Source organism: Helianthus annuus, chromosome 10 (assembly GCF_002127325.2).
Source record: "Helianthus annuus cultivar XRQ/B chromosome 10, HanXRQr2.0-SUNRISE, whole genome shotgun sequence".
Lineage (NCBI taxonomy): Eukaryota > Viridiplantae > Streptophyta > Magnoliopsida > Asterales > Asteraceae > Helianthus > Helianthus annuus.
This window is the reverse complement of record NC_035442.2, coordinates 140,071,073-140,085,498: the sequence shown is the minus strand read 5'-3', so window position 1 is coordinate 140,085,498 and position 14,426 is coordinate 140,071,073. Positions and strand designations below refer to the sequence as shown.

The window sequence follows — 14,426 nt, the reverse complement described above, 5'->3', positions numbered from 1 at the left end:
GACATGGAACCTTTTCAAGGTTTTTCCATTCCAGTGTCTTGGAAGCTTTTTACCCTCTGAGTCTGCTAGCTTGTTAGATCCACCTTTATGTGCTTCAAGGATGGTATACGGGCCTTCCTATTTCGGGGCCGAGTTTTCCTTGGTTCTCTTTTTTGCTAGCTTCATTGTTTCTAAGCACCAGGTCTCCTAGCTTGAAACGTTCATTCTTGACTCTTTTGTTATAGTAGGCTTCCATTCGTTGTTTGTACTTGGCCTCTTGAATTGCAGCTTGGTCTCGTGCTTCCTCTAGGAGTTGTAAGTTCAACATGGTCTCTTTTTGGTTTGTTTCGGGATCCATGTTGACAATTCGTTGTGTTACAACTCCTACTTCAGCTGGAATCACAGCTTCAGACCCAAATACCAAGCTATAGGGTGTTCTTTTGTGGCTTGTTTTTTCGGTTGTTCTTATGGCCCATAGAACACTTGGCAATTCTTCAAGCCAATTGTTTTCATACCTTCCCAATCTGGCTTTGATTCCTTCAACTATGCTTCGATTCATCCTCTCAACTTGACCGTTTGACTATGGATATGCCACTGAGCTAAAAACCTGAGTGATTCTGAATTCTTTGCACCAAACGCTGAAAGGCTTCTCGGCAAATTGCTTTCCATTGTCGGTGATAAGTACTCCGGGTAATCCATAACGGCAAATAATGTTTTCCCAAACAAAGTCAATGACCTGTTTGCCCATGATTTTTGCAAGTGGTTTAACCTCAGGCCACTTGGTGAAATAATCTATGACCACTAACAAGAATTTTACTCCACCTTTGGCCGGTGGGAATGGACCAACGATATCCATTCCCCATTTATAAATTGGCCATGCTGAGGTTATTGGGACAAGGTCATGCTTGGGATTCTTCGGGACTGGTGGATGAATTTGGCAGGCATCAAACTTCCATAATTGCTCAGTGGTATCTCGGTGCATGGAGGGCCAAAAATACCCAAGGTTCATTAGTTTAGCAACCACCGATCTAGCTCCAAAATGAGCTCCGCATATACCTTCATGAACCTCTTTGACCAAATACTGGATTTGCTCGGGACCAACACATCTTAGCAAGGGTGTAAGGTAACCCTTCTTGTAGAGGATTTCATCTTGGAGTACGTACTGCCTTGCCTTGATCTTAATCCTTTTAGCCTCTGTTTGATCAGCAGGCAATTCACCATTTTTAAGGAATTTCTTGATTGGAGTCATCCAATTTGGATCTTCTTCGGTGATTACGTCTTGAACTTCCAACTCATCAATTGACGGAGCTTTTAACACTTCTACCAATTCCTTCTTGGTAAGGTGGGCAAAAGTGAGAGATGCGAGTTTACTCAAGGCATCCGCTTTCTTGTTTTGAGACCTGGGAATTAGCTTGATGGTACATGTTTGGAAGGTGTTCATCAATTCTTTGGATTTTCTTTGTATCTCTTCCTGTTGGGCTCCTTTGCAATGTAACTATTATTCATTTGGCTTGACACCAGCAACGAGTCTGTGAACACTTCAAGCTTTTGGACCTTCATTTCTTTAGCTAGTCTTAAGCCGGCTATCAGTGCTTCGTATTCAGCTTCGTTGTTGGTGGTCTGAAAATCAAAGCGAAGAGCATATGTGAATTCTAACCCTTCTGGGTTGATCAGAATAAGCCCAGCCCCTGACCTTTCAACGCTTGAAGCCCCATCGGTAAAAAGCTTCCAGGCTTCAAGGTCTGAGGGTTCAGTGGCGGCTGTGTTCACTTCAGTGATTGTTTGCTTTGGGACTTCTACAATGAAATCAGCCAAGACTTGGGCTTTGATGGCTTTTCTTGGGACATAGGTGATGTTATGTTCACCTAGTTCCATTGCCTATTTGGCTAATCGTCCCGAGTTTTCTGGTTTTTGAAACACACTCTTAATAGGTTGGTCGGTGACCACTTGTATAGGGTGTGCTTAGAAATACCTTCGAAGCCTTCTAGCTGTTTGGGCTAAGGCTAGAGCAAGTTTTTCCAGTGGAGGTTATTTGATTTCAGCCAATTTTAGAGTTGTGCTGAAGAAATAGACGGGTACCTGAACCTTGTCTCGTTCAATGGTGAGGACCGCACTTATTGCTTCTTCAGCATCTGAAAGGTATACCGAGATCAATTCTCTAGTTTCTGGGGCTGCAATGTCAGGTAGGGAAGCTAGGTGTTGCTTCATTTGGTTGAAGGCTTCTTCGGCCTCCTCAGTCCATTTGAAGTCCTTCTTATCGGAGCAACCCTTGAGCGTTTTGAAAAAAGGTAAAGACCTTTCAGCCAATTTTGAGGTAAAACGCTTCAAGGCTGCAAGCTTCCCGCTTAAGCTTTCAACCTCCTTTTTGCTTCTCGGTGGTTTGGTTTCAAGAACAGCTTTCACCTTGTTTGGATTAGCCTTAATGCTTTGTTTTCCCACAATATGCCCTAGGAACTTACCTTCCTCAAACCCAAATGAACATTTCTCGGGGTTAAGCTTCATGTTGATCTTCCTTAGGTTCTTGAAGGTTTCTTGGATGTCATCGAGCATTTAATATTCCGTTTTGCTTTTGATCACCAAGTCGTCGACATATGCCTCCATGTTTCTACCAATTTGACTTGTAAAGGCCTTGTCAACTAGGCGTTAGTAGGTTGCTCCAGCGTTTTTGAGGCCAAAAGGCATCTTTTGGTAACAAAAGATCCCTTTGTCCGTGTGAAAGGCGGTCTTTTCTTCATCTTCTTCCTTCATGAGGATTTGATGGTAACCCTTGTAGGCATCAAGAAAACACTTGAATGGGTAACCGGTGAGGGAGTCAACCTTGAGATCAATTTCTGGCAACGGGTAACAATCTTTGGGACAAGCCTTGTTAAGATCCTTGAAGTCTATGCACATTCTCCAAGAGTTTTCCGGCTTTCGAACCATGACCGGGTTTGCAACCTAGGATTGATACTTGACTTCTCGGAGAATGTCGGCTGATACAAGCTTTTCAACCTCTTGGCATGCAGCCAAGCTTCTTTCAGGTGCTAAACTTCGCTTCTTTTGGACAACAGGCTTGACATCGGGTGGTATTTTCAACTCGTGTTCAGCAATGCTTCAAGGGATGCCTGTCATATCTTCCGGGCACTAAGCAAAGACATCGCTATAATGTGTCAACAACTTTTCAAGATATGAGAGAGTTTCTTGTGAAAGGCTTGGATTGACCCTTATCATTTGCTCAGGGTACTTAGGGTTTATAATTAGCCTTTGCTTTTCTTCTTCACTTTTGGAACTTTCACCTTCAACCATGTAGGCCTCCTGAGTAGGTTGAAAGGTTGCTATTCCCCTCTCGGTAGGAAATTTGACAGTGTCATGGCCAACAGACACAACCATATAGAATGCACACTGCCCCGGCCTTCCAATGATCACATCATAGTTTGAAGGTATATTAATAACCACAAAGGTGAGTGGTTGGACTCTCTCCTTCTGACCTTCGCTGAAACGAACATTTAGGGTCAGTTGCCCTAAAGGCTTAAGGGGTGTGTCGGCAATACCTTTTATGGAGGTCCCAGAGGGTTGAAGCCTTGAACGTTCTGCATTGCTCAAATGGTTGAAGAACTTTTCAAACATGATTTCAGTGGTAGCACCAGTGTCTATGTATGCTCTGCTTGTTTGTAATGTTCCCACAGTAGCCTCAACCACGAGAGGGTTTGAAAGAGGGTCTTTCTCCGTTGGAGGGAAGCAAACACACTGAAGCTCCCAAGCTTCCAACAGTTTCCTTTTGTGTGGAACCTTTCCATCATAATCCACCATGTTGACTTCCTTGCCCTTTCCTTCGGCCATTTTGTCCCTTACTCCCTTCACCAAGTGAGCAAGTTCCCCAGACTTAACGGCTTCTTCGATCCTTTTCTTAAGCTGGAAGCAATCATTGGGGTGGTGCCCTTTTTCTTCATGAAATTCACAGTATTGTGTGGAATTTTCGTTCTTCCTGCTTTTGGGGAGAGGCCTAGGAGGCCGAAAGTTTTGCTTGACTTCTTCTGTTGCAAGGATTTCTTGAGGGGTCTTGGTAAGGGGTGTGAAGCTTATGCCTTTCTCCCTGCTAGAAGGGTTCCGGCCTTCAGACCTTCGTTGCTCTGAACCCTTTTGGCGTCTGTCATAGGAGTTAAAGTCCCCCCCTTTTTCTAGCTGGGCTATGGCCTCGCCAGCTGGATCCCCTTTTCCTTTGCTCTTTAATGTCTACTTCCTCCTCTCCCCGGATGTGGTCTTCAGCCCTTTCGAGATCTTCTTCCAAGGTCTTGGGTAGGGATTTGTTGAAATTTGGATGTAATGGTGTTCATAAAACCGGCAACTCTCATTTTTTCATCTGCCCCTACATATGTTAGACCTTCCTTCTTGTATCTTTCTATGAACTCTCGGAGGCTTTCATCATCCCTTTGTTTTATCTGAAAGATTACTGTAGCATCTTTAACGTATCGCATTTGCTGGAAAAATTGGCCAGGAACCCCTTGCTGAGGTCATCGAAGCTTCGAACGCTTTGAGCAGGTAAATCATTGAACCAGATTCTGGCTGATCCGATAAGGGTTTACATGAACATTAAACAACATTCAGCATTTGACCATTTCTCAATTCTTGCAGCAGCAGTAAAGATCTGAAGATGGTCTTCAGGATCTTCAGTCCCATCATATGTCTTGATGTGGGACGGCATCTTAATCTTCGTCTGAAAATCATAGTCGGTTATTTGCTGTGAGAAGCATGAGAGGTTACTCGGCTTGTAAGCTTTGGCCAAATCTTCTTCAGCCCTTACACCCGCGTTGTTGTTGTTATTGTTATTCACTTGAGTGGCTAGCACCTGATTAATAAAGTGCTGCCACGGGAAGCTGGCCATCATCTGGGCCATCATCTGGGGCATAAGGTTGAAGCCTTGAAGGCTTCCAGGTGCAACTGGGCAACTAACTCCCAAGGGAGTGCTCATAACAGCACTTCGTGCCAAGGGGAGTACGGACAAAGCTTGTTCCCATGAAGTTGTTGTTGAGGGTGGAATACTCGTCACTGGGGACTGTAGGAGCTGGTCAAGGGTCAGCTCATGGCCCAAAGAAGCACCGTTTGTAGCTGGTTGGGACGAAAAGAGAGGATATGTTGTAGGATTCGGCCTTGCGGACAAATATGGGTTAGGGTTTGGAGGAGGATTACTGGGACCAGCCTCATCCCTAGACACCAGAGGTTGTGAGTTTGCAAAAGGAGGGATGGGGAGTCCAGGAGATAGTGTTGGCTCCGGCTCGTCATAGTCTAGACGAATCCTCACTCCCTTGTCCCTTTCCCTACTCACATATTGGTTGAGGAGAGACCTCAACTCAAGGAAATTGTTGGCGACCCCCTTAGGGGTACGTTCAACATGTGATGGGGTGCCAGAAACATCGACATTAGGGGAAGGGACCCCTGATCTGGATGGAGTTGGAGTGCTGAAGGTGAGAAACTCGGGAGTGCTTCCCGGTGTCGAGAAAGAAGTTGGTATAGCCACATGAGCTTGGCTAGTGTTTGGGGTAGAGGTGTTTGAAACCTGATTCACTTCTCCCTGGGTCCACTTTCTGACATGGTAGTTTCAAGAGAATGGAGCTACACTACTAGGTCTTTTGAAGAAAAATAGTGGTGTGGCCCCACGGTAGGCGCCAACTTATTGATGCAACAAATAATAGACCAAGGATGGTAGCTGGGCTGGTTAGGCAGAAGGGTTGAAGGGTTCAACTTTGCCTAACGCAGGTCGTGGGGTCCCCCCACGTTTGCAAGACGTGGAAAGAGGTTCACTATTTTTAATTTTGTTGTTTGCTCGAGATCCTACACTGAAGTGTGTTCAGTTTCGGATGTATGAACAAAAGGAATGTGTGTGTTGAATGTGAAAGAAAGTGACTTGCATGAAGCAAGTACTCAAGAACAATGGCCAGAGATTTCGAGAATCAGAGCTGAGCTGGTCTAGGAATGTTTTTCACACTTAATGAAGTGTCACATTTATAGGGAAAGCATTAGCTCAAAGAGGAAGCTGTTGACTAGTGAACCTGATTGCAGTGGGGGACTTACCCTTTTTGGGGTGGAAGCATTTTGACCTGCGGGTAAAAGATTGTGCTCTGTGCATCCGCCTTACTTTTGCGGCTGGAGAGGTTGGTGAAGCAATCAGAGATGTGACTACTTAGTGTTTGCGTCTTGCTTTATCTCATCTCCCGGATTTTCAACCTTTGAACCTTTTAACCCTTTGAGCATTCATGTATCTAAGTCATTTTATTTGGTTTTGGGCTACCCCGTCATCAGTCGCCTAAGAGATTATCTGGAATCTGAGCTTCACAGGAGATATAAAGAAGCCACACCTGCGATCTTAGCTTTGCTTGAACAAGGTTGCAGCGAAGTCACTGCTCAATTAAACATCATGGCTCTTTTTTTTTTTTTTTTTTTTTTTTTTTTTTGACAGATGTCAAATATAACACTTGCACACACTAGAAGAGGAGGTGGAAGGGGAATTGAAGAGGCTGCTGCAAAGATTGCCCGTGCTGGCTTGCACCTCTTCTTGATACTGCTTGTGAACGGCATCCTTTTGTGTAGGAAACCTCTTTGATCTTGCCATGGAGAAAAATCAAACCCTTGATTTTGACTGTAAGAACTCTAATGTGTTACTTCATACCACTAGTAACACAAAGAAAAAAAAACAAAAACTTGTGGTTTAGCTATACAGATGGGATCAAAACTGGGGATATGGATGGGAATGTCGGTTTTCATGCTATTTTAAGGCGTTCATACAGTTGTTTCATAAAAGATCTTGCAAAACAACGCAAGCAACTCATTCGACAACACTTGAATCCGGTCAAAAGCCCATATTCTCAAGTCTGCTATGAGACTGATCTCTTATTTGGGCTGGGCTCAAACTCTACTTTCAGTTACCAGACATCATGTCTTGATTTTTCAGATCAAGAAAACATGCCTCCAGTAAATAACAATAACAAGGATCAGGTAACTTATATGACTGTACCTGACCAACCAACGGAACATGGAAACTTCATTGAAGGTGGAGCAAGAAAACGCCATCCCAAAATACTAGGTGAAAACAAATTGTTGGGCAATGTGGCTCATCAAAGCGGTTTGCAACTAGGGTCAACTTACAATGAGATATGCTCATATGCGGCACAACATTTTGCACGTATACGTGAAGTTTTGGTTGAACGGAGTCTAACTACAGCTTTGAATTCAGGATTTCTAACCCCATGGTATATATCTTTTATAATGCATATCAATGTTTGTTTCTAAAATCAAACCGACTTAGATCGATGTTGAAACTTATATATTGCTTGTGTTTAGCTGTGAACGTCTAATGGTAGCATTGGGACTGGACTTATTTGGTGTAAATTAAGATGAGAAATTCATGGATATGTTTGTTGCACATGGAGAAATTGACATCCTTCAGAATGAAAGGGATTCTCTTCAGAAGCGCCAGAAGATGTCATGTTCCTGTTTGGCTGAGTTTAAGTCGGTGGCAACGTCCCTTTGATGTGAGAAATTGCTTTCCTCTCGTGAGCAAATGAATAATTGGTTTCCTTTCATACATACATGACTGATTTTCCTATGTAGACTTTGGTGAGAAATTACATACATATCTTGAGTCTACATAGGAAAATCATTTGCTATATTATACTTGTGGCCTAGACGATACATGTTAAACTTGAATCTTTGATTTGCCATTACCAAAAATCACCCACGAAAATGCTCACAAAATTGATTATCTTGGATTCTGTTTTAAACAGAGTTGAAAAAACCTTTTATAAACATACTAAATATTCATTGATATGGTGCATACAACTATAATAATTAAAATGCATAATTAAAGACATCACTCGTACACACATATGTTCGGACACTTGGTTATATCGATATCGTTTTCCATTAATATAATCCTTGAGTTCTTGTCATACATTAAAATACTGAATAACCATTATGTTCTCTAATCCCTTGAACTCAAAATGGTACATCGTTTGTAAACTTGCATGATGGTAAACATATGGAGATAACGCATCATATAGACTGAATTCAACATCACTTTTTTATTTCTTTGACATCATTCGTGTATCTAGAATCACCAAACAAACAGACAATCGTCATCTCGTGCAAATAGGGATGTAAACGAACCGAACGTTCAGCGAACAGTTCGTGAACCGTTCGGCGGGAAGTTCTTTTATGTTCGTTCGATTTGCTTAACGAACGAACACGAACAAAAATTTTCGTTCGGTTAGCTTAGCAAACGAACACGAACACAGGTCTCGTTTGTTCGACTACGTTCGGTAATATGTTCATTTACGTTCGTTCGTGTTTGTTTGATTATATCAAAAAAAATAATAAATAATAAACCTTTTATCTAAAATATTGAAAACTTGAAACCCTATTTTTTTCTAAGTAGCTAAAATTTGGACATTCTAAGACATGTTTAGGGATAATTATGTCTAAATTAGTTAAACTTGATTTATCGTCTGGTGGTCTAGCAGACTTCTTGTGTTTTGATTTATCATTTGATGGTTGTATTTAACTACTTATATTCAATGTTTAAGGATAACGATATTTTTATTTTTTTATTTTCAAGTTAAATGTTCGTTTGCGTTTGTTTTTATTTGCTTGCGTTCGTTTGTGTTCGAGAACAATGTTCACGAACTGTTCGTGAACAACTGAATTTCCTTAACGAACGAACACGAACATAAACTTATGTTCGGTATGCGTTCGTGAACAGTTCGCGAACATGTTAATTTCCTTATCGAACGAACACGAACATGGCCTTGTTCGTGTTCGTTCGGTTCGTTTACAGCCCTACGTGCAAATGAGTCGTCTAATGCAAGGCTAAACATGATGGAAAAAGGAAGGTAATTGTAAGAAAGAAAGATATTGAAGGTTGTCATGTTATACCAAATATTACACCAGGATTTTCAACTATGTTCTCGATCAATAAAATGCGTTATTTATTACACATCAAGTTACATTTTTTTATAAATGTATAAAGATTTGGTATTATATATATGGGTAGGGATAGTGTACAAATTGTCTAAAGTGTAAGAAGTGTTTTAAACAATTAGATCTCTGATTTAATGGTTGAGATCAATAGGGACCAAATTATAAATTGTGTTTTAATTATTTGGACTGATTTGAAAATTATAGAGGTAATAGTGTCTTTGTATATGTTTCAAATTAGGTAACCTTTCCTAAATTCTAGCGATTCAATTTTAAACTTATTCTAAAATTCGGACATTCTAAAAAATGCAGAAATATGTAACTGCTATAACAAATATATAACACCATATAACACCGTATAACACCATATAACATCATATAACACTATGCAACACTAAATAACAATATATATAACACTATACATCTATCATATACATGCTATCACAGGAAAATATAACACTATATTAACACTATATAACTCTAAATAACACTATATAACATCATATATACCATATAACACCATATAACACTATATAACACCATACATCCATCATATAACACTATATAAAACTATATAACACTATATAAAACTATAATAACACTATATAACACCAATAAACACTATATAACACCATATAACACTATATAAAACAATATAAAAATATATAACACTATACATTTCTGAATGGTGGTTGCAGTGTTATATATAATGTTGTAGTGTTATATAGACTTATAAAAGGGTTATATGGTGTTATATGTTATTCATAGTGTTTTATAGAGATTTGTAGTGTTATATAAAAACCTTCATTCTGCAACACTCTATAAATTTTCATTATGCGATCTTCAGAATTAATAACTGATGAACGAGATGGCACAAATTCGTAGATTAATTCTTAATTCGTATTCCTATAATTAAGGGTGGCGTTTATGGGAGGTTATCAATTAATTAAATCAATAAGAAAATTAGTTGTTTACACTTTTGAATTAATTTAGATTGAGGACACATGTCATCTTCACAATATTTCTCACACTTCTCACACTTTTGAATTAATGTACAGGATCTTCAATCTATATATGTATGTATACATATATATATATATATACACACACACATATAAGGAGCCGCTAAAATGAAAACCACCTCCAGTTGTAAGAACCGCGAGAACCACTCTCAACCAATCAGATTATGCCAACTAAAAGGGTATTTTGGTCTTTTCCCCCAAATGTCAAATCTCCACTCTCTTTCCATTTAATGCTTGTCTCTCTCCTCATCATCTCTCTCTCTATTTAATGTTTCTCTCTTCTCATTTTATTTTAATTTACTTTCATCTGTCTCTCCTAATTTCAAAATACCGAGTTCCATTATCTTTCCTCCTCCGGCGAGCGCACACACACTCCCTCAACCCTTCTTCTTCCATTATCTTTCACCCAGAAATAAGGAGCTTCATCCTCTCAAACACACAACATAGACACCCACAACCTGTTACCCTGTTCCCTCTCGATGGCTTGGCCGACGTCCGGACTCCATCTCCGGCGTCGGGTTGATCCGACAACCACACCACATCAGCTCCCTCTTTCTCGTTTAAAACCGACGGCATATCCGGTGACCAGCAGAGCATGGGCCGCCAACGGATGAAGACGGCGCCGCCGCTAACGGCGGCGGCTGTGGTGAATCTGAACAACGGAAACAGCGCCCCCCTCCCTTTGCTCGTTTTTCCGATGATGATGACAAGGTTAGATGAAGAGGATGATGGTTCGAGGAGCCGACGACCGGAGACGCCGCTCACGGCGGCGGTCTGTATCTCGGTCCGACAAATATTCCAGTAAACAACCCCCCCCCCCCGGTTCCTTTTATTTCCTGAAGAATGAAAGTGATGTTGATCTTGTTGTGGCTGATGTTGTTTAGCTCAAATCTGAGTTATGTTCGGCTCGAGTTCAGGGTTTAAACAATTGTTCAAACAGTTGTTGTGGCTGATGTTGATCTTGTTGTGGAAGTTGTTAAACAATTGTTGTATTTAATAAAAATGAGGTGGTATTGTTCCTGTTCAAGATGAATGATAATTTAGGATTAAAATAAGGTGTATGGATCATGTTCAAAGGATGATAAACGCTAGATGAATGGTGTCGAGATGGTTAAACGGGTTGAATTGTTGTGATCCTGATTAATGAAAGACGATTCTTGTTTATATGAATCTGTTTGTTGATTCGGGAATGTACAACTTGTTGGTTTTTTTATTTTCCCCCTAGTGGATGATGATAACAATATATCTAAGACACCTCCCGAGTTTACGATTTCTGGTTGCGTTCGTTTTTGCATAAAAAAGTTTTTGTAAAAAAAAAGTTAAGCCGTAAACTTTTTAACGTAAAACGTAAAAATTTTTACGTAAAACGTAAAAATTTTAACGTAAAACATAAAACGTAAAAAGTTTTACGTAAAACGTAAAACGTAAAAATTTTAACGTAAAACGTAAAAAGTTTAACGTAAAACTTAAAACGTAAAAAGTTTAAAAAGTTTAATGTAAAACGTAAAACATAAAAAGTGTAAAAGACGGCGCATTAAAAAACGTGTAAAAAACGGTGTGTTAATAAACGACGCTTGAAAAAACGGCGGGTAAAAAACGGCGCGTTAAAAAACGACGCTTGAAAAAGCATGACGTGCAAAAACCGGCGCGCAAAAAAATTTGTCTTATTAAAAAATTTGAATTTGAAAATGCTTTTAATAAAAAAATTCTTTTTAAAAAATAAAAAGTAATATATTAAAACAAAAAAGTAATAAAAAAATAATAAAGACAAAAAGACAAAAAAGAGTAATTTTACTAAACTACCCTTTTGGATTACAATATTAAAGACATAATAAGACAAAATATATTTAATATTCATTTTAGTTACTTTTAATCTCATCCATCCATCTTGTTGATCTAATGGTTAGGAACTGGTTATCGTGGTTCTTACAACTGAAGGTGGTTTTTATTTTAGCGGTCCCCTATACATATATATACATATACATATATATAGGGAGCCGCTAAAATAGGAACCACCCCCAGTTGTAAGAACCGCGAGAACCACTCCCAGCCAATCAGAATATGCCAACCTAAAGGGTATTTTGGTCTTTTACCTCAAATGTCATATCTTCCCTCTCTCTTCATTTAATATACCTCTCTCCTCTTTATATACCTCTCTCCTCTCTCATCTCTCATTTTCATTTTTCTTTTCAAAAAATCTCTCTACACATGAAGAAACCCCAATTCAGCCGCATTATGTTCCCTCCTGTTCTCCTTCATCTTCAAAAGTGTAACCTAAACCCTCTAAACTACTCTCAAATACTCACACACCTCTCATCATAGCCGACACCCCCCCCCCTATCTGTTTCGTCACCGGTGAGACCACCGGCGGACCCGACTCACAGTGGTGGTTGATTCCAGCAATGATGCCCTCTAATCCCTCTCGAACGAACTCCGACAAGGCACCCTCCCCCTTCACCGGCTCAGATTGCAGAGAATGATGGCTGGAGTGTGAAGATTTCACACCAGAAACAACACACAAAGCTTCAAAAAGGTTCCAGCGACGAATCCGTCGTCGGCGGCGGAGCCGCAGCGGCATCGGCGCTGTTCTGGCCCGACGATGAAGATGGTGTCGATGGTGATGCCGGTGGTGCCGATGGCTCAGGTTCGAGTCTCAGGTCAGCCGGTTCAGTCTCGTCTAAGTTCGATTTTACTTCAGGTCAGTTTCGATTCAGTCATCTTTGTTTCGATTCGGTCAGACTCAGATTCAAGTATTAGTTCACTAGTGGTGGTGCTTGGTTCGGGTTCGGCTCTGCACGAGTGATGGGTTAGGTTCAGGTTTGTTTTTTTTTCTTTAAGATTTTTTTCCCAGATCCATGATGATGTTTAATAGTTGATAACCGATGAGATGATGAAGACAGTGATGGTTTGAGTTTTGGTTCGGGTTAGGTTCGGGTTCACTTCAGATTTTGTCGGGTTTTCGGCTCGGTTTTGGGTCTCGGTCAAAGCTGGTCAGCCGCGGTTCGGGGAGAGGTTCGACGGGTCAGATTGTGGTTCGTGACAATTTGGGTCAACTAGTCAAACCCGGTCAACTCGGTTCATCGATGTCGGGGCAAAACCAGACCCGGTCAACTCAGTTCGATGATGGCGATTATGTGGGTTTGGGGTTGTTTGATAATTGATAATTGTGATTGGTTTATTGTTGTATTTTGAAACGTAAATTTTTTAACGTAAAACGTAAACTTAAAACATAAAACTTAAAACGTAAAACTATAAAAATTTTACGTAAAACGTAAACTTTTATGTAAAAACTTTTTAACGTAAAACGTAAACTTTTTAACGTAAAACATAAAACGTAAAACGTAAACTTTTTAACGTAAAACGTAAACCTTTTAACATAAAACCACGTAAAGCGTAAACTTTTTAACGTAAAACGTAAAATGTAAACTTTTTAACGTAAAACGAAAACTTTTATGCAAAAACTTTTTAACGCAAAACGTAAAACTTTTTTACGTAAAAACTTTTTAACGTAAAACGTAAAAAAAAAAATTTATGTAACCTGCAAAACGTACAATGTAAAACGTAAACTTTAAACGTAAAACGTAAACTTCTATGTAAAACGTAAAACTTTTTTATGTCAAATGTAAAAATGGGACATAAAAACGAGACGGTAAAAATGGTGCGTAAAACCGGGATTAAAAAACCGCACGGAAACACCCGGTCGCAAAAACGGCGTGAAAAAAACGGGGCGTAAAACGGGCGGTATAAACGGCGTGTAAAAACGGGACATAAAAACGGGACGCTAAAACGGCACGTAAAAACGGAACGTAAAAAATGGGGCGTAAAAACGGCGTGTAAAAACGTGATGTAAAAAACGGCGCGGCAAAAAACGGTGCGTAAAACCAGTCATAAAAAACAACACTTAAAAACCCGGTCGCAAAAACGGCGTGAAAAAACGGAGCGTAAAACGGGTCGTAAAAAACGCGCGTAATAAATGGGTCGTAAAAAAACGCGGGTAAAATTTTTTTATCAAAAAATCTGATTTCAAAACTGTTGTTTAATAAAAAAAATCTGATTTAAAAAAAACAATTAATGCAAATAGGACAAAAATGTAATAAAAAACATTAAAATTAATAAGACCAAAAAAACAAAATTACTTAAATACCCTTTTAAATTAAAATATTAAATACATAATAAGATAAAAAGTATTTAATATTACTTTTAACTACTTTTAATCTCATCCATCTATTTTGAAAATCTAATGGCCAGAAAGTGGTTCCCGCGGTTCTTACAACTGGAGGTGGTTTTCATTTTAGCGGTCTCCCATCTATTATCTATTATATATAATAAACAAGAAGATTTGGGCTGATGTGTCATTAGCTGAGGGCTCCTGGATTCACTTTTTGGCGGGAAACTGAGTTGGGTGTTTTATTCCTTCGCGAAGCTCCATCAGGCCATATTTGACCCGTGATTTTGGATCCTATTTATTCATCAAACACA

The 14,426-nt window shown here is 39.7% G+C and overlaps 1 pseudogene; it reads left to right on the top strand.

Annotated features, from left to right (window-relative positions):
- LOC118482707 overlaps positions 1-6,556 on the top strand; it is a 39,580-nt pseudogene extending 33,024 nt beyond the window's left edge.
- The last annotated feature ends 7,870 nt before the right edge of the window (positions 6,557-14,426 follow it).